This window comes from Lytechinus pictus, chromosome 8 (genome assembly GCF_037042905.1).
Source record: "Lytechinus pictus isolate F3 Inbred chromosome 8, Lp3.0, whole genome shotgun sequence".
NCBI classification, from domain to species: Eukaryota; Metazoa; Echinodermata; class Echinoidea; order Temnopleuroida; family Toxopneustidae; genus Lytechinus; species Lytechinus pictus.
Window position 1 is genome coordinate 15881971 of NC_087252.1, and position 26028 is coordinate 15907998.

General features: G+C 37.9%; 1 pseudogene; it reads right to left on the bottom strand.

The window, feature by feature from the left end:
• Positions 1-1020: 1020 nt before the first annotated feature.
• On the bottom strand, positions 1021-24857 carry LOC129267127 (zinc finger protein 845-like; annotated as a pseudogene).
• Positions 24858-26028: the final 1171 nt, after the last annotated feature.

A 26028-nucleotide genomic window follows, 5' to 3' on the forward strand; every position in this document is an offset into this window, starting at 1 on the left:
GGAAAAACAAAGGAATTGACAGTGGTAGACCTTCATCAAAGAAGGGAAAGTTGATGGTCGATTTCCAGGCAGATGAGGAAGAGGTCAAGGTTATGGAGGAAAGGAGTGAGGAAACTGAAAAGGCTAGCACTGGTGTAACAGGTGAAGGTTCTGTTGAGAGGAACATGGATATCATTGCAACAGATGATAGGGTAGGTGGATGATCTGTTGTGGAAGACAGGAGCAGGGATGTTGGCGAAGTCGGTGCTGACGCGGTGGTTGCAGATTTTAATCAGGTGACGCCAGAACACTGGCCTGAAAACATCAATGTTAACCTTGCCCCAAATGTTAAAGCAAGAGTAGCAAACAGTAGCTGCAATGAAGATGAGGGTACAGAAAGGAACAACAGTGAAATACAGAAATCAGAGTGACATGACTTTCCCAACGTTGCTCCATTCAATGAAACTAAGTTGAGTGAACAGAGGTGTAAGGGACTAACTTGAGCAAGTGAGATGGAATATACTATTCGGCCCTATTGGGACTATCAATGAGTAATTTCATAGACACAAAGAAAATGATCTTTTTAATAAATGACAATCAACCATACTGACGCAGCTTAGCAATTGTGAAAATGGCTGTCAACAAAAGGGGAATTGCGAGACTGTGTGACCACAGATGCTTTTTACAAAAGTGATAAGGCTGTGAGGAAAGTGATGCAGCTACCCACTATTGTTTTCACTGCTGGCGCAAGGCAAAAACACCAATTTGTTGCAGTTGCAATGATAAGGTTTTTCTCCTGTGTGTGTTCTTACATGACGGGTAAGAACAACCTTATTAGAGAATCTTTTGTCACAATGAGAGCAATGAGGTTTTTCTCCAATATATGTTCTTATATGACGAGTAAGAACAGACTTCTCAGAAAATATCTTCTCACAATGAGAGCAGTGATCAGGTTTTTTTTATCCCGTGTGTGTTCTAATATGACGGGTAAGATGGCTCCTCTTACCAAATCCCTTTTCACAGTAGGAGCAAAAATACGGTTTTTCTCCAGTATGTGTTCTAATATGATTTGTAAGAACAACCTTGTTAGAGAATCTTTTGTCACAATGAGAGCAATGATGAGGTTTTTATCCAGTATGTGTTCTTATATGACGGGTAAGAACGGACTTCTCAGAAAATCTCTTCTCACAATGAGAGCAGTGATAAGGTTTTTCTCCTGTGTGTGTTCTTATGACGGGTAAGAGTGCTCCTTTGAGAAAATCCCCTCCCACAATGAGAGCAAATATAGGGTTTTTCTCCTGTGTGTGTTCTTATATGACGGGTAAGATCAGTCTTTTGAGAAAATCCCTTCTCACAATGAGAGCAAATATAGGGGTTTTCCCCTGTATGTGTTCTTATATGATTTGTAAGAGACTTTTTGTTAGAAAATGTCTTGTGACATTGAGAGAATATATAGGGTTTTTCTCCTGTATGTCTTCTCATATGAATTGTAAAAGTGGTTTTGTTAGAAAATGTTTTGTGACATTGAGAGCAAATATATGGTTTCTCTCCTGTGTGTGTTCTTATATGACGGGTAAGAACGACCTTAGTAGCAAATCTCTTCTCACAATGAGAGCAATGATATGGTTTCTCTCCTGTGTGTGTTCTTATATGACAAGTAACTTCACTCTTTTGAGAAAATCCCTTCCCACAATGTGAGCAATGATAAGGTTTCTCTCCTGTGTGTGTTCTTATATGACGGGTAAGATCGCTCTTTTGAGAAAATCCCTTCTCACAATGAGAGCAAATATAGGGTTTTTCCCCTGTATGTGTTCTTATATGACTTGTAAGAGACTTTTTGTTAGAAAATGTCTTGTGACATTGAGAGCAAATATAGGGTTTTTCTCCTGTATGTCTTCTCATATGAATTGTAAAAGTGGTCTTGTTAGAAAATGTTTTGTGACATTGAGAGCAAATATATGGTTTTTCTCCTGTATGTGTTCTTATATGACGAGTAACTTCACTCTTTTGAGAAAATCCCTTCCCACAATGTGAGCAATGATAAGGTTTCTCTCCGGTGTGTGTTCTTATATGACGGGTAAGTTCGCTCTTTTGAGAAAATCCCTTCTCACAATGAGAGCAATGATAAGGTTTTTCTCCTGTGTGTGTTCTTATATGACGGGTAAGATCAGTCTTTTGAGAAAACCCCTTCTCACAATGAGAGCAAATATAGGGTTTTTCTCCTGTATGTCTTCTCATATGAATTGTAAAAGTGGTCTTGTTAGAAAATGTTTTGTGACATTGAGAGCAAAAATATGGTTTTTCTCCTGTATGTGTTCTTATATGACGAGTAACTTCACTCTTTTGAGAAAATCCCTTCCCACAATGTGAGCAATGATAAGGTTTCTCTCCTGTGTGTGTTCTTATATGACGGGTAAGTTCGCTCTTTTGAGAAAATCCCTTCTCACAATGAGAGCAATGATAAGGTTTTTCTCCTGTGTGTGTTCTTATATGACGGGTAAGATCAGTCTTTTGAGAAAATCCCTTCCCACAATGAGAGCAAATATAGGGTTTTTCCCCTGTATGTGTTCTTATATGATTTGTAAGAGACTTTTTGTTAGAAAATGTCTTGTGACATTGAGAGCAAATATAGGGTTTTTCTCCTATATGTCTTCTCATATGAATTGTAAAAGTGGTCTTGTTAGAAAATGTTTTGTGACATTTTGAGAGCAAATATATGGTTTTTCTCCTGTATGTGTTCTTATATGACGAGTAACTTCACTCTTTTGAGAAAATCCCTTCCCACAATGTGAGCAATGATATGGTTTCTCTCCTGTGTGTGTTCTTATGTGACGGGTAAGATAAACCTTTTCAGAAAATTTCTTCTCACAATGAGAGCAATGATAAGGTTTTTCTCCTGTGTGTGTTCTTATATGACGGGTAAGATCAGTCTTTTGAGAAAATCCCTTCTCACAATGAGAGCAAATATAGGGTTTTTCCCCTGTATGTGTTCTTATATGATTTGTAAGAGACTTTTTGTTAGAAAATGTCTTGTGACATTGAGAGCAAATATAGGGTTTTTCTCCTGTATGTCTTCTCATATGAATTGTAAAAGTGGTTTTGTTAGAAAATGTTTTGTGACATTGAGAGCAAATATATGGTTTCTCTCCTGTGTGTGTTCTTATATGACGGGTAAGAACGACCTTAGTAGCAAATCTCTTCTCACAATGAGAGCAATGATATGGTTTCTCTCCTGTGTGTGTTCTTATATGACAAGTAACTTCACTCTTTTGAGAAAATCCCTTCCCACAATGTGAGCAATGATAAGGTTTCTCTCCTGTGTGTGTTCTTATATGACGGGTAAGTTCGCTCTTTTGAGAAAATCCCTTCTCACAATGAGAGCAAATATAGGGTTTTTCCCCTGTATGTGTTCTTATATGACTTGTAAGAGACTTTTTGTTAGAAAATGTCTTGTGACATTGAGAGCAAATATAGAGTTTTTCTCCTGTATGTCTTCTCATATGAATTGTAAAAGTGGTCTTGTTAGAAAATGTTTTGTGACATTGAGAGCAAATATATGGTTTTTCTCCTGTATGTGTTCTTATATGACGAGTAACTTCACTCTTTTGAGAAAATCCCTTCCCACAATGTGAGCAATGATAAGGTTTCTCTCCGGTGTGTGTTCTTATATGACGGGTAAGTTCGCTCTTTTGAGAAAATCCCTTCTCACAATGAGAGCAATGATAAGGTTTTTCTCCTGTGTGTGTTCTTATATGACGGGTAAGATCAGTCTTTTGAGAAAACCCCTTCTCACAATGAGAGCAAATATAGGGTTTTTCTCCTGTATGTCTTCTCATATGAATTGTAAAAGTGGTCTTGTTAGAAAATGTTTTGTGACATTGAGAGCAAATATATGGTTTTTCTCCTGTATGTGTTCTTATATGACGAGTAACTTCACTCTTTTGAGAAAATCCCTTCCCACAATGTGAGCAATGATATGGTTTCTCTCCTGTGTGTGTTCTTATGTGACGGGTAAGATAAACCTTTTCAGAAAATTTCTTCTCACAATGAGAGCAATGATAAGGTTTTTCTCCTGTGTGTGTTCTTATATGACGGGTAAGATCAGTCTTTTGAGAAAATCCCTTCTCACAATGAGAGCAAATATAGGGTTTTTCCCCTGTATGTGTTCTTATATGATTTGTAAGAGACTTTTTGTTAGAAAATGTCTTGTGACATTGAGAGCAAATATAGGGTTTTTCTCCTGTATGTCTTCTCATATGAATTGTAAAAGTGGTTTTGTTAGAAAATGTTTTGTGACATTGAGAGCAAATATATGGTTTCTCTCCTGTGTGTGTTCTTATATGACGGGTAAGAACGACCTTAGTAGCAAATCTCTTCTCACAATGAGAGCAATGATATGGTTTCTCTCCTGTGTGTGTTCTTATATGACGGGTAAGATTGCTCTTTTGAGAAAATCCCCTCCCACAATGAGAGCAAATATAGGGTTTTTCTCCTGTGTGTGTTCTTATATGACAGGCAAGATCAGTCTTTTGAGAAAATCCCTTCTCACAATGAGAGCAAATATAGGGTTTTGATCCTCTATGTGTTCTTCTATGAATTGCAAATATGCTCTCGTTAGAAAATCTCTTGTCACAATGAGAGCAAATACAGGGTTTTTCTTCAGTTTGGGTTCTAATATGACCAGTAAAAATGTTCTTTTGTAAAAATCCTTTCTTACAAGAGCAATAAATCTCTTCTCCAGTGTGTGTGCTCATATGGGTCATGAGAGTATCCTTACATTCAAAATTCTCATGACAATGGGGGCACTTGAAGCATCTGTCTCCAAACTCTGTCTTAGGATGACTAGCAAACTCAACTTCCCTAGAGTGTGTTTCATGATGTAGAATTAAAGAACTCTCATCGATAAATGTCTTATTGCATTTTAAACACCGATGGGACTCATCTTCACTGCATTCTGTCATGGATGATTGTCTTATGTCCTCTCCATCCAAAAGATCTTTATCTGGAAGAAAAAAAAATCTTGTTCAGATCATAGAAATGTTACGAGCAAAGTAAAAAAGCTCTCATCTAAATATAAAATGGATTTTTTTCCTTCAATTTGTTGATGGTGTGTTATCATGTCAAAACTAAGACATAATATATTGTGATTGCTCTATCCTTTGAAGGACTTTTCAATGACCAAAATTGGCAATGTCTTACAGCAGTCTTCAAGATAACTGAAATTTGTCATCTCTGTGGAATGGCTCAGAAAGACCCCTTAAATAATTCTGAAAGACTGATGGATATTTCTGGTCTTACTGGTGTTAGACTAGTCCAATAAAGATCTTTCAATGGTGTTTCAGAGATCTTTTACGCAACAAGTGATCTTTCAAAATTCTTTCCATGGACTCTCCTTGGTCTTTCAATGATCTCTCGTGAGCCTTATAGTGATTTATGGAAAAATCTTGAGATGCTGTTGAAAGATCATGCAAAGACTAATAAGAACTTAGAAAGTTCATCAAAAGACCACTGAAAGACCATCAAAAAAATTTTCCTGTAAGACCGCTGAAAGACTGGTTTGAACCGTTTCCAAAAGTTTTGGAGATCATGGAGACAACAAAGACCACTGAAAGATCCATCAGGAATCGTGAAAGACCTCAGAGATCTCTGAAAGTTCTTTGAAGGCCCCTTGAAAGATCAAGCAAGTTTCATGGTCTCACAGCAGTCTTTCAGAGGTCTTGCTCTCAGTGTCTCCCAGTGAAACCTTGTATTCACCAAACAGGATATTAACCTAGATTCTCAAAATACAAAAAAATTAAAAATACATCGACAGTGAAATACAGAAATCAGAATGACATGATTTTCTCAACGTTGCTCCATTCAATGACAGTAAGTCGAGTGAAACATAGGGGTCAGGGAAAAACTTGAGCAAGAGGGATGGAATATACTATTCTGTCATTTTGGGTTTATCAATGATTTAATTCGTAGACACAAGGAAAATTATTTGTAATAGAAAGGACAATCAATCATATACTAGCGCAGCTCAACAATTGTGAAAATGGCTGTCGAGGATAGGGGGATTGCGGGACTGAAGGAATTGTATCATATATGTATGACCACAGATGCTTCTTACAAAAGTGATAAGCTGTGAGGAAAGTTATGCAGGTACCCGGTACTATTTTCAACAAAAAGGCCTATTTGTTCCAGAGTATATATACAATTTCAACTACAGTAGTATGATTCAACACCTTAACCTTGTGCCACCAAAAAATGCTGCTACACTTCTCCAAAGTGATGGGAAAGATCTGCTCCCTTGCTTGAAGTGAAAAAGATACAAGCCTTACCAAGTATGCAGCTATTAAATCCCATAACCTCAAAACAAGCAGGAAAAGGCTAGAACATAGCACATGGATGCTCTTAAGAAAACTTTTAAGGTGCTATTGCCCAGCGAAAACAGATCCGGGACTCATTGTGAGATCTTGCAGCTCCACAAGCTACAACCGAACTGAAGGCCTCATCAGGACAAGACCCTGGCATCGACCAAAGTACATTATGCTCTGACAGTGACTTGGATATGACCCTGACCAGATCATAAGCAGAGCAACCAAACATGATAGGAACCGAGTCAGAGAGTGATGATTCTCCAGAATATTTGACCACAAAGGTCACAAACAGTGAGAAAGCAAAGGAGAAGTTGAGGAAGATAACAAAATTTATCTTGAGAAGGATTGAAAAAATTACTGCCTAGAAGCTGTCAGAAGAATGTTTGTTGAATCGAAGATTGCCAAAGTGTGTGTCGCGGATAGTAACAATATATACCGAGATACATATAGGGTAAGTGATGGAAATGTATGTGTATGAAAATATTGGTGGAGCAGTTGCGTGGACAAGAACAGGTGTGCTCTCATTTGACGGAAATTGGAAATGGGGGAAAAGGGTCACATACAAAAGGATATTAAAGTATCTGCAGGATCGCTACGAGAATAAGTTCTTGTACGATGGGACGATAGTTCTGTTGTGTGCCTGCCTCAACAGCTATGATATATTAAATGAAATGCACAGATATTATCCAGGAGAGCCCATAACGGCTGCGAGTCACAGGAGTAACACCTTTTACAGGAATCTGGTGCTAACAGAGATGATACAGCAGGTTTTTCGACTTGACACAACGTATACACACAACCTGTGCCATTGAAAGGAAAGCCTCGGCTTACCATGCACACTCATTATGTAAAGAAATAAAGGGCAGTGCTACAGACTACCATGCATCTTGTTGTGGAAACTGAAGATACAGCTCAAAAGGTGCTTGGTATTGTAAAGGTTTCACAGGTTCACCCGAAGGACCCATCACATCACATGGGCTGACAGGTACACGGATGAAGTAGCGGGTGACATGCAGAAGCCCATCGAATGCATGTGTGTGGCTGGGGCATTGGATGAGGAAACCTTACACCTGGGATTACAGTTTATTGTGGACCAAATAGCATTTAATTGCTAAATATTGCACACTGTTGACAACACGATATGCAGTTGGTAGGTGCCTTAACCCTGTAGAGCTGATGAATGGCTACCTGACAAATATGTTCATCCCATCCACCATTCATGGCTCAAATTTTAATGAACAAGGGACACAAAGCTGCTCTTAGCGTGTCCTGAAGGATAAGATCCTGGAAAGGACAAAGGCGTTCAGCATTCCCCAGCTGGCAGACTATACGTCCAACTTTCTGGATGATTACTACCAACAGAGGCTGATTGATGTAGCCAGTGGACGCCTGCAGAATGTGATCGCCTCTAGGTATATGCCCCAGGAGAAATCAATCAAGCTCCAGGACATCAGACAGGTAATGAAAGTAGAAGACCTAAAAAAAGTAGGAATCACCCCCAAAACAGAGGTGCAAACCCAGCTAACAATCAAATGGCATGCTTTCTGAACTTTCTAAAAAAATCAAATTTAGTTACTTATAAGTTTAGCAATTTCAACGTTTTGGAAAGCTGTCTTTTTGTGGAAGGTTTTGGATGTCTATACTACATATCATGTATGATTTAATATGAAATTTATTAAAAAGTTTTTCCACATTTTAAATCTAATCTCAAACCTTTTGCTTTTTGCTTTCAAAACTTATGTAAGAACCTACCAGATGCTGAAGATATTCTGCAAACATTTGATCATAAACAAAAACATCCAGAAAACATTACTAAATAAGTCAGGAGACAACTTGATAATGGATTAGTAAGATTATTTTGTAAGTCAAGAGCTTATATCCCAATATATAGAATAAGTAATTGTAGAAGTGTTCATTAAATCAATGTCAAGCTGCAGTAAATTTTAATGGTGTAAATTGTATTGCTTTAACTTTTGTTTTGGTTATAGCTCTCAGACTCCCAGTTAATCGTAAGTAGTCAGATTTCACAAGACAGGGGGTACGTTGTCGATTTGGAACTAGGACACTGCTCTTGTCATGCTGGGAAGACTGGAGCCCCCTGCAAACATCAGGCAGCAGTGGTGAAACATTTCAGTGTTTCGTCAACAAACTTCGTCCCGCTCAATGACCCGCAGTCAAGACTACTGCTGTATAAGATCGCAACAGGTACATGTTTGAAGCAATATCTAATCTTATATGTATATGGTATTTGGAATTACAAGCTTGGATTCACTTCTTTATGTGATATTCCATATCTATAATAATTGAGAACTTTCCAAATCTTAATTGTACAATTTCACTGCATTCCGATAAAGATGCAAATATGTCAATAGAATGAATAGACCTCTATTTTGTATTCAAGAATCCATACTCAACAAAAACGCTGGTACACAAATTTAAATAATGTAAGCATGATGGTCTGATTTTAATTCACATCCGACATCCCTTCTCAGATAGATGCCTTCTTGGAGGTTGAATATATTTTTAAAATTTGAATATATGGTTTGACACGGAACAAATTGCAATAAATGTTTTTTCAACTGTTTCTGGCAGTATTTGAACTTTGGAATAACTTAATAAAAATCGACCAAAATCTGCATCCGGGAAAGTGGTTATTTTAAAGATGGCATCCAAGATGGCTGCCATTCACTGAAAATGGATACAATTCACTCATTTTTCACCCTAGAATCCTATTTTGGTTCATATTCCATGATCTGGGGGGAGAATGAATTTGTTGATACAGGCTAGAGCAAATATAAGCTCTCCAGGGTACCTGGAAAATCTGAGATGGCACCCAATATAACAATTCATCGATTGCTTAAAGTGATTGGTTAACATTGGTTTGACTTTTAAAAAATCTGAGCTAGAAGGTCACACTTGTCACCTGTGTCTGTGATATGTTACAAAAATGAAGCCCAGAAAAAATTGCGTTCGAAAATAATTATTTAGTGCTTCAAAAATTGAAATATAAAGTGACCGAAACACCATCTTAATTTCATCCCATACACTTATGTGTACTGTTTATGCGTCTATAAGACGCCTATTTACAAAATCGGGGTTTGCCTTGTAGTTTTAGCTTTTCATTCTCAATAATGGCTGTTTTCAGGGTTTATTAGTTCTAATACATGCACTTTTACACATGTTTCATCTTGGTTTGAGAATTTTTTAAATCGGCTGCTCACAAAGTTAAACAATACCTTTTAGTGGCTTTAATTTAGTTTCTATTCAATGGTTTAAAGTGTGAAGTATATATTGGAGCAAGTTACAAAGCCAGTCAGTGGTGTGATTTGTGAGAACGGCCTTGTGAGAAAATCTATTGTTACAATAAGAGCAATGAAAAGGTTTTTCTCCAGTATGTGTTCTTATATGACGAGTAAGAACAGACTTCTCAGAAAATCTCTTCTCACAATGAGAGCAGTGATCAGGTTTTTTTATCCTGTGTGTGTTCTAATATGACGGGTAAGATGGCTCTTCTTACCAAATCCCTTTTCACAGTAGGAGCAAATATACGGTTTTTCTCCAGTATGTGTTCTAATATGATTTGTAAGAACAACCTTGTTAGAGAATCTCTTGTCACAATGAGAGCAATGATGAGGTTTTTCTCCAGTATGTGTTCTTATATGACGGGTAAGAACGGACTTCTCAGAAAATCTCTTCTCACAATGAGAGCAATGATAAGGTTTTTCTCCTGTGTGTGTTCTTATATGACGGGTAAGATTGCTCCTTTGAGAAAATCCCCTCCCACAATGAGAGCAAACATAGGGTTTTTCTCCTGTATGTATTCTAATATGATTTGTAAGAATGACCTTTTCAGAAAATCTCATCTCACAATAAGAGCAATGATAAGGTTTTTCTCCTGTGTGTGTTCTTATATGACGGGTAAGATCGCCTTTTTCAGAAAATCTCTTCCCACAATGAGAGCAAATATAGGGTTTTTCCCCTGTATGTGTTCTTATATGACTTTTAAGAGACTTTTTGTTAGAAAATGTCTTGTGACATTGAGAGCAAATAAAGGGTTTTTCTCCTGTATGTCTTCTCATATGAATTGTAAAAGTGGTCTTGTTAGAAAATGTTTTGTGACATTGAGAGCAAATATATAGTTTTTCTCCTGTATGTGTTCTTATATGACGAGTAATTTCACTCTTTTGAGAAAATCCCTTCCCACAATGTGAGCAATGATAAGATTTCTCTCCTGTGTGTGTTCTTATATGACGGGTAAGTTCGCTCTTTTGAGAAAATCCCCTCCCACAATGAGAGCAAATATATGGCTTTTCTCCTGTATGTGTTCTTATATGACGAGTAACTTCACTCTTTTGAGAAAATCCCTTCCCACAATGTGAGCAATGATAAGGTTTCTCTCCTGTGTGTGTTCTTATATGACGGGTAAGAACGACCTTGTTAGAAAATCTCTTCTCACAATGAGAGCAGTGATAAGGTTTCTCTCCTGTGTGTGTTCTTATATGACGGGTAAGTTCGCTCTTTTGAGAAAATCCCTTCTCACAATGAGAGCAAATATAGGGTTTTGATCCTCCATGTGTTCTTCTATGAATTGCAAATATGCTCTTGTTAGAAAATCTCTTGTCACAATGAGAGCAAATACAGGGTTTTTCTTCAGTTTGGGTTCGAATATATGTGTGTGTGCTCATATGGGTTATAAGAGTATCCTTACATTCAAAATTATTATGACAATGGGGGCACTTGAAGCATCTGTCTCCAAACTCTGTCTTAGGATGACTAGCAAACTCAACTTCCCTAGAGTGTGTTTCATGATGTAGAACCAAAGAACTCTCATCGATAAATGTCTTAGTGCATTGTAAACACTGATGGGACTCATCTTCACTGCATTCTGTCATGGATGATTGTCTTATGTCCTCTCCATCCAAAAGATCTTTATCTGGAAGAAAAAAAAATCTTGTTCAGATCAGAGAAACGTTAAGAGCAAAGTAAAAAAGCTCTCATCTAAAAATAAAAAGGATTTTTTTTTTTCAATTTGTTGATGGTGTGTTATCATGTCAAAACTACGACATAATATATTGTGATTGCTCTATCCTTTGAAGGACTTTTCAATGACCGAAAATTGGCAATGTCTTACAGCAGTCTTCAAGATAACTGAAATTTGTCATCTCTGTGGAATGGCTCTGAAAGACCCCTCAAAGAATTCTGAAAGACTGATGGATATTTCTGGTCTTACTAGTGTTAGACTAGTCCAATAAAGATCTTTCAAAGGTGTTTCAGAGATCTTTTACGCAACAAGTGATCTTTCAAAATTCTTTCCATGGACTCTCCTTGGTCTTTCAATGATCTCTCGTGAGCCTTATAGTGATTTATGGAAAAATCTTGAGATACTGTCGAAAGATCATGCAAAGACTAATAAGAACTTTAAGTTCATTGAAAGACCACTGAAAGACCATCAAAAAAATTTCCTGTAAGACCGCTGAAAGACTGTTTTGAACCGTTTCAAAAAGTTTTGGAGATCATGGAGACAACAAAGACCACTGAAAGATCCATCAGGAATCGTGAAAGACCTCAGAGATCTTTGAAAGTTCGTTGAAGGCCCTTTGAAAGATCAAACAAGTTTCATGGTCTCACAGCAGTCTTTTAGAGGTCTTGCTCTCAGTGTCTCCCAGTGAAACCTTGTATTCACCAAACAGGATATTAACCTAGATTCTCAAAATACAAAAAATTAAAAATACATCAACAGTGAAATACAGAAATCAGAATGACATGACTTTCTCAACGTTGCTCCATTCAATGACAGTAAGTCGAGTGAAACAGAGGAGTCAGGGAACAACTTGAGCAAGAGGGATGGAATCTGCTATTCTCTCATTTTGGGTTTATCAATGATTTAATTCATAGACACAAAGAAAATTATTTGTAATAGAACGGACAATCCATCATATACTAGCGCAGCTCAGCAATTGTGAAAATGGCTGTCGAGGATACGGGGATTGCGGGACTGAAGGAATTGTATCATATATGTATGACCACAGATGCTTCTTACAAAAGTGATAAGCTGCGAGGAAAGTTATGCAGGTACCCGGTACTATTTTCAACAAAAAGGCCTATTTGTTCCAGAGTATATGAACAATTTCAACTACAGTAGATACAAGCCTTACCAAGTATGCAGCTATCAAATCCCATAACCTCAAAACAAAGCAGGAAGAGGCTAGGAGAACATAACACATGGATGCTCTTAAGAAAACTTTTAAGGTGCTATTGCCCAGCGCAAACAGATCCGGGATTCATTGTGAGATCTTGCAGCTCCACAAGCTACAACCAAACTAAAGGCCTCATTAGGACAAGACCCTGGCATCGACCAAAGTACATTATGCTCTGACAGTGACTTGGATATGACCCTGACCAGATCATCAGCAGAACAACCAAGCATGATAGGAACTGAGTCAGAGAGTGATGATTCTCCAGAATATTTGACCACAAAGGTCACAAACAGTGAGAAGGCAAAGGAGAAGTTGAGGAAGATATCAAAATTGATCTTGAGAAGGACTGAAAAAATCACTGCCTAGAAGTTGTCAGAAGAATGTTTGTTGAATCAGAAGTTGCCAAAGTGTGTGTCACTAGTAAGGGAATATCCTGAGATACATATAGGGAAAGTGATGGAAATGTATGTGTATGAAAATATTGGTGGAGCAGTTGCATGGAAAAGGAAAGGTGTGCTCTCGTTTGATGGAAATTGGGGAAAAGGGTCACATACAAAAGGATATTAAAGTATCTGCAGGATCGCTACAAGAATAAGTTCTTGTACAATGCCTGGGACGATAGTTCTGTTGTGTGCCTGTCGCAACAGCAATGATATATTAACTGAGTTGCAGAGATATTATCCAGGAGAGCCCATAACAGCTGCGAGTCACAGGAGTAACGCATTTTACAGTGATCTGGTGCTAAACAGAGATGATGCTGCAGTTTTTGACTTGACAAAAACGTATACACACAACCTGCGCCTTTGAAAGAAGAGCCTCGACTCATCATGCACACTCATGTAAAGAAATATAGGTCAGTGCTACAGACCTCCATGCATCTTGTTGTGGAAGTTAAAAATACAGCTCAAAAGGGGCTTGGTGTTGAAAAGGATCAAAGAAGAGAGGGAAGTTGGCTCAGTCAGTAAAGTGTCTGCCCGTCAAACCAAAGATCGTAGGTTCGAGTCCACCCCGGGCGGATGACTGAAGCCAGTGCGTTGTGTGTAAACATCTCTCCCCCGTTTCATAGATGAAGGCTGTTGCAGTGGATAACACCCCGTCCCTCCCATAGGACGTTAAATGGAGGCCCCGTGTAGAGGAGAATCGCCACCTTTGCATGTTAAGAACCCACTGCACTATTCCAACAAGAGTCGCAACAGCAATGATATATTAACTGAGTTGCAGAGATATTATCCAGGAGAGCCCATAACAGCTGCGAGTCACAGGAGTAACGCATTTTACAGTGATCTGGTGCTAAACAGAGATGATGCTGCAGTTTTTCGACTTGACAAAAACGTATACACACAACCTGCGCCTTTGAAAGAAGAGCCTCGACTCATCATGCACACTCATGTAAAGAAATATAGGTCAGTGCTACAGACCTCCATGCATCTTGTTGTGGAAGTTAAAAATACAGCTCAAAAGGGGCTTGGTGTTGAAAAGGATCCAAGAAGAGAGGGAAGTTGGCTCAGTCAGTAAAGTGTCTGCCCGTCAAACCAAAGATCGTAGGTTCGAGTCCACCCCGGGCAGATGACTGAAGCCAGTGCGTTGTGTGTAAACGTCTCTCCCCTGTTTCATAGATGAAGGCTGTTGCAGTGGATAACACCCCGTCCCTCCCATAGGACGTTAAATGGAGGCCCCGTGTAGAGGAGAATCGCCACCTTTGCATGTTAAAAACCCACTGCACTATTCCAACAAGAGTAGGGGGAAACCCCGGTGTAGTGGTCCACCTGCGGGTCAGTTCTGTGTGCGCGCCCTTCTTGGCGACCCAGATTGGCTGGCTCCTAAAGTGCGCCTTTAAATGTCTTTGACAGATATATGGCACTATACAAATGATGTGCATCATCAAAGAGCAAGCACAAGCTGAAACAAGAGCTCTATTTGTATGACCACTTTCAAAAGGTGTGGGACTTACATGAGAGACATGTTGCACAAGAAACTTCATTATGTGTTCCAGCTCCTACCCTGTTTTGACGATGTATATCTCCATCCAGTTTGCAGAAGAGAAAGAGAAGATATTTGCTGGTTTGATGACGGGCCCCAATTGCCGTTTGCATCAGTACCAGTAGCTGACATCTGTAGACCGTTTTGTGGAGACTGCAGCAAATGTATCGAACAATTTGTGCGATAAATCAGCTGCTAATTTTTTTTTTGACCGTGCTGATTTTAGTGTCAAGCCTCGTAAAACTTTTGTGACTAAATTTGTGACACCAAGTACACAGTTTACAATTCATGCAACAGTATGACAGATCCATATTTGCAGAAAAACAAGATTCATGTACAAAACATGCTAAAACAAAATGTGTGCTCACCAAAAATTCATAAACGAGTGGTTATTTTTACTTCCATTCACAGCAGTCATGTATAATTTGATGCTATTTATGCCCAAAATAACATCACAGACAAATTTTGACAAATAATTAAAAACAAAGAAAAAAAGAGATAAAAATTAAAAGAAACCATACACAAGAAATTCATTTTGGTACCAAATTTGGTGAGGTTCTATTTGGCAATATGCAATTTTTCCAGTACAAAATTCATAACTATGTGTTCCTTATTGGTCAGTAAGATGTCATTTGGGAAAATCCTTCCTTACAATGAGAAAAAAATTTATAGGGTTTTCTCCTGTGTGTTCTTACATGTATATGAGTGGTAAGATAAATCTTTTGAGCAATTCCCTTCTCACAATGAGAGCAAATATAGGGGTTTTCTCCAGTATGTGTTCTAATATGATTTGTAAGAACGGCCTTGTGAGAATATCTATTGATACAAGAGCAATCATAATAAGGTATTTCTCCAGTGTGTGTTCTCATGTGACAGGTAAGAACGACCTGGGGAGCGTTTCATCAACATTTTTGTCCGACAAGCTGTCGGATCTGACAACTTTTCCTTGATTTTGATTGGCTGAGAATCACTGTTACTATGGTAACTGTCGGATAAAACAAGACTTGTCAGACAAAACGCCCGACAAATCCTTTCATGAAACGCTCCCCTGGTCAGATAATATCTTCTCCCAATGAGAGTTATGATAGGGTTTTTCTCCTGTGAGTGTTCCTACATGATGGGTAAGATGACTCTTTACCAAATCCCAAGAACAAAGTAGGAGAAAATATAGGGTTATTCTCCTGTATGTGTTCTTGTATGACAGGAGAGAACGGACTTCTCAAAAAATCTCTTCTCACAATGAGTGCAACGATTAGCTCTTTCTCTTGTGTGTGTTCTTATATGATGGATAAGATCACCATTTTTAAGCATATCTCTTCTCACAATGAGAGCAAATACAGGGTTTTCTCCTATGTGTGTTCTAACATTTGTAAGAATGGACTTTTCAGTAAATCTCTTCTCACAATGAGAGCAATGATAAGGTATTTCTCCCGTGTGTTGTCCTATATGACGGGTAGGAACAGACTTCTAAGAAAATCTCTTCTCACAATGAGAGCAATGATAAGGTTTTTATCCTGTGTGTGTTCTACTATGACGATTAAGTTCACTCTTTTGAGAAAATCCCTTCCCACAATGAGAGCAAATATAGGGTTTTTCTCCAGTGTGTGTTCTGATATGAGTTGTAAGATTGACTTTGGTAGAAAATCTCTTCTCACAATGAGAGCAACGATAAGGTTTTTCTCCAGAGTGTGTTCTCATATGACGGGTAAGATCGCCCTTTTGAGAAAATCCTCTTTCACAAAGAGAGCAAATATGGGGTTTTTCTCCAGTATGTGTTCTAATATGATTTGTAAGAATGGTCTTGTCAGAAAATCTCTTCTCACAATGAGAGCAATGATAAGGTTTTTCTCCTGTGTGTGTTCTCATATGACGGGTAAGATCGCTCTTTTGAGGAAATCCCTTCTCACAATGAGAGCAAATATTTGATCGTGTATGCGTTCTAATATGATTTGCAAGAACGATCTTGTTAGAAAATCTCTTCTCACAATGAGAGCAATGGTAAGGTTTTTCTCCTGTGTGTGTTTTTATATGACGGGTAAGATGACTCTTTCTAGCAAATCCCTTCTCACAATGAGAGCAAATATAGGGTTTTTCTCCTGTATGTGTTCTAATATGATTTGTAAGAATGGCCTTAATAGAAAATCTCTTCTCACAATGAGAGCAACGATAAGGTTTTTCTCCTGTGTGTGTTCTAATATGACGGGTAAGATCGCTCTTTTGAGAAAATCCTCTTTCACAAAGAGAGCAAATATGGGGTTTTCCTCCAGTACGTGTTCTAACATGATTTGTAAGAACAATCTTGGTGGAAAATCTCTTGTCACAATGAGAGCACATACAGGGTTTTTCTTCAGTTTGGGTTCTAATATCAGTAAAAATGTTCTTTTGCAAAAATCCTTTCTTACAAGAGCAATAAGTCTCTTCTCCAGTGTGTGTGTTCATATGGGTCATAAGAGTATCCTTACATTCAAAATTCTTATGACAATGGGGGCACTTGAAGCATCTGTCTCCAAACTCTGTCTTAGGATGACTAGCAAACTCAACTTTCCTAGAGTGCGTTTCATGATGTAGAACTAAAGAACTCTCATCTGTAAATGTCTTATTGCATTGTAAACACTGATGGGACTCATCTTCACTGCATTCTGTCATTGATGATTGTTTCTTGTCCTCTCCATCCAAAAGATCTTTATCTGGAAGAGAAAAAAAATTATCTTGTTCAGATCATAGAAACGTTAAGAGCAAAGTAACAAAGCTCTCATCTAAAAATAAGTTTTTTTTTAATTTGTTGATGGTGTTTTATCAGGTCAACACTAAGACATAATATATTGTAATTGCTCTATCCTTTGAAGGACCCAAAATTTGTAAGGTCTTACAGCAGTCTTCAAGATAACTGAAATTTGTCTTCTCTGAGGAATGGCTCAAAAAGACCCCTCAAAGAATTTCTGAAAGACTGATGGATATTTCTTGTCTTACTGGTCTAATGGGGTGTTACAAGAAACTTGCGATTGAACGCAAATCAAACGCAACTCCCAAAATTGAGCGTAAGTCCTCCGATTAAACGCAAATCTGCAATTGAACGCAAGTTACGTTCAATCCTCAGAGATGCCGACCTAAAGGGATGGTTGTCAGGAATATTTACCATATTTGTCAGGAACAAATGGGAGTTTCTCAGGAACATCCCGCGAAGTAGCATCGTTTATACGCTCAACCACCCAATCGCCATTGACATTGTGCATGCATGAACCGCGGCTTGCACTCCGCACTTCGCTGTGTATTCAGCAGCAGCGCGCGGAGGCGCTTGCAATAGAAATCTCAGTAGAGAAACTCCCGTTGGTTTACCGTTGGCCACACACACGCTGCATGCACGATACATGTATACAAAATACACTCATATACATGCACAATACACAATACACGCATATATACACATGCACAGCAAAGCAATACACAATACACATGTATTGTAGTTGTTTTTTCCGTAACCTTTTTATTGTTGCCGTAACACCGTAATTGGAGGAATAAAATCGGAACAAATACGGCGAATCCGTAACGGTTGGCATCTCTGAATCCTGTTGCAAATAGAAGTTGCGTTTGATCAATTGCAACGTAACTTTCTTGCAACGCCCCATTAGACTAGTCCTATAGAGATCTTTTAACAGTCTTTCAGAGATCTTTTATGCAACAAGTGATCTTTCAGAATTCTTTCCATGGACTTTGCCTGGTCTTTCAATGATCTTTCAAATTGATCTCTCACAAGCCTTATGGTGATCTCTGCAAAAATCTTTAGAGACTGTCGAAAGATCATGCAAAGACAAATAAGAATTTTGAAAGTTCATCGAAAGACCACTGAAAGACTGTTTTGAACCGTTTCAAAAAGATTTGGAGATCATGGAGACCACGAAGACCACTGAAAGATCCATCAGGAATCGTGAAAGACCCAAGATCTTTGAAAGTTTGAAGGACCCTTGAAAGATCATGCAAGTTTCATGGTCTCACAGCAGTCTTTCAGAGGTCTTGCCCTCTGTTTAACTGGCAGTGTCTCCCAGCGAGACCTTTATTCACCAAAAAGGTAAAAGCGATTTTGTGTCTCCCCACTAATGAAAATAACCAGAAATATTGTGATTTGTGAGGGTACGCAACAGAATTGTATCAAAACTTCATTGTGAAATGGGATGGATTAACACTTGTCAGAAGAGCCTTGCATGTAAACTTTAATGTTGATCTGAGAATGACCTTTGACCTTACCATGTGACCTCCGACTGCAGCATAATATGCAACTCCCCCAAGTCCATCTACAATCAATGTTTCGTTGAAAGTGACTTAAGGTTGCGGACTTAGGTGTCATAGGAGATTCTTGCATGTAAACTTAACATTGACCTGAAAATGACTTTTGACCTTTATTACATGTGACCTCTGACTGCAGCCTAACACGCAGGTCCCCCAAGTCCATCTACCATCCAAGTTTGGCTCAAAAGTGACTCACGATTGCGGAGTTAGATGTCATAAGAGAGCCTTGCATGTAAACTTAAAGGTCAAGTCCACCTCAGAAAAATGTTGATTTGAATCAATAGAGAAAAATCAGACAAGCACAATGGTGAAAATTTCATCAAAATTGGATGTAAAATAAGAAAGTTATGACATTTCAAAATTTCGCTTATTTTTATAAAAATAGTTAAAATAGTTATTTGGTTTCATCCAAATGAGAGTCAATGATGTCACTCACTCACTATTTCTTTTGTTTTTTATTGTTTGAATAATACATATTTCATTTTTTACGAATTTTACGATTATGAAAAATAATTATAAAATAATGGAATTCCACGTGTTCAGGGAGGAATGAAACTTCATTTCACATGACAATGACGAGAAAATAAAGATATTTCATATCTCATATAATAAAATACAAAAGAAATAGTGAGTGAGTGATGTCATCAGTTCCCTCATTTGCATACTGACCTAGATGTGCATATAACTGTTTTGTGAAATGAAGCGAAACTTTAACCCTAAATCTCCCAGGGTATTTTGATTCTTGTCATTCCCGGGAGGGGGGGGGGGGGCCATTATGGCCCCCCATAAGATCTCAGCCGCGGATTGCACGATCACGATAAACATTTGCATGATGGTAGAGAATGACGTAATCTACGCAGTTGCATTGGTAAATTTCACTGACTCCATATATTTTATTTTATATGAATTAATTATGCTAATTGATTCATGAAATCATACTTTTTGCTCTGATTCACTAAATAAAGCTCCTAGAATGCTATTTTTTGGTGAAAATATTCTTTACAGCATTCCTAACAATTGTGAACGAAAAATTAATTCTGGCACCAAGACCGATTTCTTATATATTTTTTTTTCTTATGTATTTCTTTGTTTTTTTACTTTTTGTTTTTGTTTTTTCGATGGAAATCGTTCCAAACTTAATTCTGATCATAAACAAGGCAAAATTAATTAAGTTTAATCAGTATAAGTAGAAATAATGATACATTTATGAATTTTGGCTAAATACACAATTTGAATTGGATTTGTACAAGTCATGAAATCACGTTTATGAGCAATTTTGGGTCTGACATGCACTTACATAATGTTGCGTAATGTCATAACCGCGTACCCGGGCGGCACAAATTTAATCTCAAAATTTACGCGAGACTCGAAAGTATAAAGTCAGTGAGCGGCAAGGTCAAAAAAATTTGCGCAGCAGATATATCATTAAAATTGTCGAGGGGGCAGAAGCGGATCTAGAGGGGGGGTTGGGGGGGTTGCAACCCCCCCCAAAAAAAATCCGGGGACCATTTTTTTTAATCTTATCTTTTTTTTTAAACTTGTAATTTTATTTTATTCTATTTCTATGTATTTATTTCATTTATTATTATTATTATTATTATTATTATTTCTTTTTGGGGGAGGGGGGGGGGGGTTGGGCGAGTCCCTTGCCCCCCCCCCCCCCATCAGCTTTTTTGAGCCCACGTATTAGCTAGGCTAACAGTGCTTATTCCAAGGTCCCCAATTCTTTGTATCTGTGTTGTTAACTGGCCTTACATTGCAGGAAAATGCAACTTAATTTTACAAATTTTCATGGGGGTTAATTTGGCAACGACCTCTATACCAAAAAGAGTGGTGTTTTAGATGCAAGAAAACGCCATTTTCACACACAGATTTTCAAAAATTTTCCCTACTGTGGGAGGGGGGACACCCCCCTCCCACACCCTCCCCCCTCGCTCGCTCCGCTCGCTTGGATTCGGTCGCTACGCTCCCTCGCATACCACCCCAACCCCCCCCTTTATAAAAAGCTGGATCCGCCCCTGGGGGGGGGGTGGCCATTATGCCCCCCCCCCCCCCCCCCCCGCGGGAAAATTAGGGTTAAAATGCCATAACTTTCTTATTTTACATCTGATTTTGATGAAATTTTCAGTGTTATGCTTGTTGACTTTTTCTCTTTTTATTCAAATCAAGTTTTTGTTTGGGGTGGACTTGTCCTCTAACGTTGACATGAAAAGAACCTTTGACCGTACCATGTGACCTCTGACTGCAGCATAACATGCAGGTCCCCCAAGTCCATCTACCATCCAAGTTTGGTTGAAAAGTGACTTACGGTTGTGGAGTTATGTGTCATAAGGTTTGTGACAGACGGACGCCATTTGGATCCCTAAGTCTCGCCTTCACCTCTTGTGGGCGAGACAAAAAGAATATTAACCTAGATTCTCAAATACATGAAACAAACATACGTTGACATACATGGCGCCCTGATATCCTTCCCCACCCCCCTCTCCCTACACACGAACCCATGATTCTTAACCCTATCTAGGCGACTCACGCAAAATTTTCGCCACACAAATTTTTTTGACCGCGCCGCTCCCTTTTTTTGTTACTTACAAATCTTGCGCAACTTTTGAAACCACTTTTGCGACCCCCAAATACGCGGGTTCCAAAATTACGCAACATTTTGGAAGTGTAGGTCAGACCAAAAATTGCTTGAAAATGTGATTTCATGTACAAAGTCAATGGAAATTAAGTTTTCAACCAAAAATCATAAACATGATTGTTTTTAGTTTTGCTGGTTTAAATGGATTTGTTTTATGCTGTTCATAATCTCAAAGTCCCTAACAAGGTTAATAAAAAAAAACAATGAAAAATAAAAGATTAAGAAAACAAGGCAATTTTTCATGTATGGCAGTGAGTCCAAACTTCGCGCGTGTCCATACTTCGCGGACGGTCATTATCTAAAAAACTAGCCAATATCCTTAAAATCTGACATCGTCAACGTGAAAAGCGACCTAAAATTACCCTTTAGTGAAAATTTCTTTAGGATGAGTTCAGTATTCATGAATATTGGTAAAAGATCGGCAAATTTGCCACCGCTAGCGCCCGTTTTGAAGAAATCATCAAGCATCACGATATCACCATTTTGAAAGCAGAAATCATCAAAAATGTGAGTTAAATGTGGTACTAACCGATTCCATAGCATTTTACCATCAATCTGATATAAATATTTCACTTTTTGAGCCTGAGTTTTTGTTTAAATCTCCACAAAAGCTTTGGTGCGCGAAGTTAGGTCACACTTTTTCTGAACGGTTTTCCAGCACAGCCCGCATTCGCCGATCGGAATAGAATTTTGAGATCGCGATACCGGCGAAACCCCTTGACCTACTTTACATTTTCGTCCATGATTTTATAGTTTACGATCTTGCCGTCAATGTGGTAACTATTTCTTGAATTGGTTTTGTATAAATTATGAATATTTTGTGAACCAAATTTAGCCTGATGAATATTTTTGAAAAGTGCGCGAAGTTTGGACACCCCATCATACATTCGCTAAGAACAAAAGAGTTTCTATACCAAAAATCAGAACATTTAGAGCTTTATTTAGGGAGTTAGAGGAAGAAGTATGATTTTTGCATACTAATTATGCATAAATTAGCATAATCGCCTGATAGCAATTTGCATGAAATAAATTACAATACAATTTGTATATTATATTCCAGACAGCATGCATGCCAATTTTTTTACACGATCGTGAGATCAACAACCGAGATCTCAAGGCGGGCCTGAGCCCACCCCCCCCCCCCCCCCCGACCATATGAACTCCCAAAATACCCCGGCCTAGATAGGGTTAAGCAACCATCCATTGCCACAAAATACCATGAAGAGTTTTCTTTAAAGTCTTAAAGGGGAATCCAGCCTTGTTCATTAAATGTTGTGTTGGGAAGGAGAAAAATAAATTAAACATAATGGTGAAAGTTTGAAAGAAATCGGACAAGCAATAAGAAAGTTATAGCTGCTTTAAAATTGAGATCACTAATAGTATGTAGATTTCAAATTGGCAACTGGGTAAGTAAATTATGACAAGGGGCAAGGACAATTTTTCCATAGGCCATGTACTTTATTATCAGGGATTTGTGGTTTTCTCCTAAGTACCCATTCCCCTGGGGTAGCAATCTAAATATAACCCAGGTAGTATATTGTTTTATGTCCTCATGAAAGAAAAATATAATTTGTTATAAAACTTTTGGGAAAAATGACATTTTAGCCATAATATGTATTGGAGTACATAGAAGAGTAGTCCTTGCCTTACATCACTATGACATCCCATATGCGGCCAATTTGAAGTCTCCATGGGTATAGTGATTACCAATATTTACAACTTTTAAAAATTCATAACTTTCTTGTTATTTGTCCAATATTGTTCAAACTTTCACCTATCAATTTGTCTGATTTTTCTCTTTCTTATTAAAATAAGTTTTTGTTTGGGTTGGATTCCCCTTTAAACATTGCTTGAAATTGTTAAATAATAATTCATGGGGGACAATTACGTAACCATATTGATCTATATAACTTCTATAAATCAGACGAAACTGTGTATCTTACCTTGTGTGGTGCATTGGTCTTGACCTGTATAAGGGTTTGTCATGCCTTCATCTAGTTCCTGTTTGATGATAATGGTTTGACCTGGAATGAACATATAAATTGTAAGCAAAATATTAAGATTCAAAACAGTCAACAATGTTTGGGCCTTTGAACATCAATCAAGCTTGTTCTAGAACATACATGAACCAGTGTATCTTACCTTGTGTGGACCATTGTTCTTGAGCTGTTTCAGGGTTGGTCATGTCTTCATCTACTTCCTGTTTTAACATGAAGGTTTGACCTAGTATGAACACAGATAAATTGTAAGTATATAATTAGATTGATGGATAACAGTCAGCCACACTGAAATCTTTAGACATCAATCAAACTTGTTCTAGAACATACATGAACCAGTGTATCTTACCTTGTGTGGTCCATTGGTCTTGAGCTGTATCAGGGTTGGTCATGTCTTCATCTACTTCCTGTTTGATGGTAATGGTTTGACCTAATATGAGCAGATAAATTGTAAGGATATAATTAGATTGATGGATAACAGAAAGCCAAGATTAACCCTTTAAACATCAATCAAGCTTGTTCTAGAACATACATGAGCCATAATATCTTACCTTGTGTGGTCCATTGTTCTTGAGCTGTATCAGGGTTGGTCATGTCTTCATCTACTTCACGTTTGATGATAATGGTTTGACCTAGTATGAACATATAAATTTTAAACAAATTATTTAGTGACAACCATCAACAATGCTTAACCCTTTCAGCTTCAAACAAGCTTGTTCTAGAATATATGTGAAGTATCTTCAATGTACTCAATCTTGAAAGTGTATTGCTGCCCTCTAGTATCGAAAAGTTATACTTAGCAATGGGAGTTCCGAGATGTTGGATTTAAATTGCATTTGCGTTTCTATGCACAAAGAAACTACTAGTATGTAAATTTGACTGATTCTGTTCGACATGAGTGCAGAGACCAACTAGAAACACCGACATTATAACGAACCAGTTTATCTTACTTAGTGTGGTCCATTGGTTTTGTCCCGTAACGTTGTTCGCAATGTCTTCATCTACTTCCTGCTTTAACATGAAGGTTGTTGGACCTAGTATTTAAAGATAAATAATAAGCAAATAATTAAGATTAATATAAGTCAACAATGTTTGACTCTTTTAACATCAATCAAGCTTTTTCTAGAACACACGTGACCCAGTTTATCTTACCTTGTGTATTCCATTGGTCTTGAGCTGTATCAGGGTTGGTCATGTCTTCATCTACTTCCGGTTTGATGGTAATGGTTTGACCTAGTATGAAGAAATAATAGTAAGCAAATAATGAAGTTAACAGTCAACAATGTTTGACTCTTTGAACATCAACCAAACCTTTTCTAGAACATAAATGAACCAGGGTATCTTACCTTGTGTGGTCCATTGGTCTTGAGCGGTATCAGGGTGGGTCATGTCTTCATCTACCTCCTGTTTGATGAAGGTTTCACCTATGAACAGATGAATCATGAAAAATAAAGACTAACAAACAAAATGTATAGAACAAATTAGAATGGAATTCAGCAATATGGAAATGTTAATTTCATCAAAACTCTGAAATGGGGTTCTAAGGAACTGACTACAAGGGTAAAGTACGGGGTCTTGGGAACTAAATATACACAACAAAAAAAGTAAGTCCCCCCTTGAACAAACATCAATAATTTCCGAACCAATTCGAGGTTTTGATATATTTTTACATGAGCGTGTAGGTAATTTTATAAGCTAACCTCTGAGTAAATGTTATGGACGTATTCTACGCCATGCTTCAGTGAGCACCGTCAGAAGGCAAAAATGTCACTTTTCAAAAGTCACAAGCCAAATATCATGACTTTAATTCCATTTTATTGGAACTGATTCCACATTCTCATCATAAAAAAAATAGTCAGAAGGCTTGTAAAAGGTACTTTCTATTAAAAAGACTATACATTTTTCTAGCTAAATTTCACGGTTGAATAAACACAAATCCAAATTTGCTATAATTGGATTTTTTCACATTTTTATCAATAACAAGTGGAATGCCTCTGGCCGTCTCACCTGCATCACGCGATTCAATATAGCAGCAGTGCTGATTTTGAAAACTACTATAACTCGCACAAGATGTTCAGTGATACTTGGTTACTCTTATTTCCACGTTTTATGAACTAGACCAATACACTTATAGAGATATGATGGCAATTCAACAAATACCCCCAACGTGGCCAAAGTTCTTTGACCTTACATGACCTTTGACCTTGATCATGTGACCTGAAACTCGCACAGGATGTTCAGTGATACTTGATTACTATTATGTCCAAGTTTTATGAACTAGACCAACACACTTTCAAATTTATGGCTGTAATTCAACAAATGCCCCAATTTGGCCAAAGTTCATTGACCCTAAATGACCTTTGACCTTGATCATGTGACCTGAAACTTGCACAGGATGTTCAGTAATACTTGATTACTATTATGTCCAAGTTTCATGAATCAGATCCATAAACTTTCAAAGTTATGATGGTAATTCAACAGATACCCCCAATTCGGCCAAAGTTCATTGACCCTAAATGACCTTTGACCTTGGTCATGTGACGTGAAACTCATGCAGGATGTTCAGTGATACTTGATTAACCTTATGTATA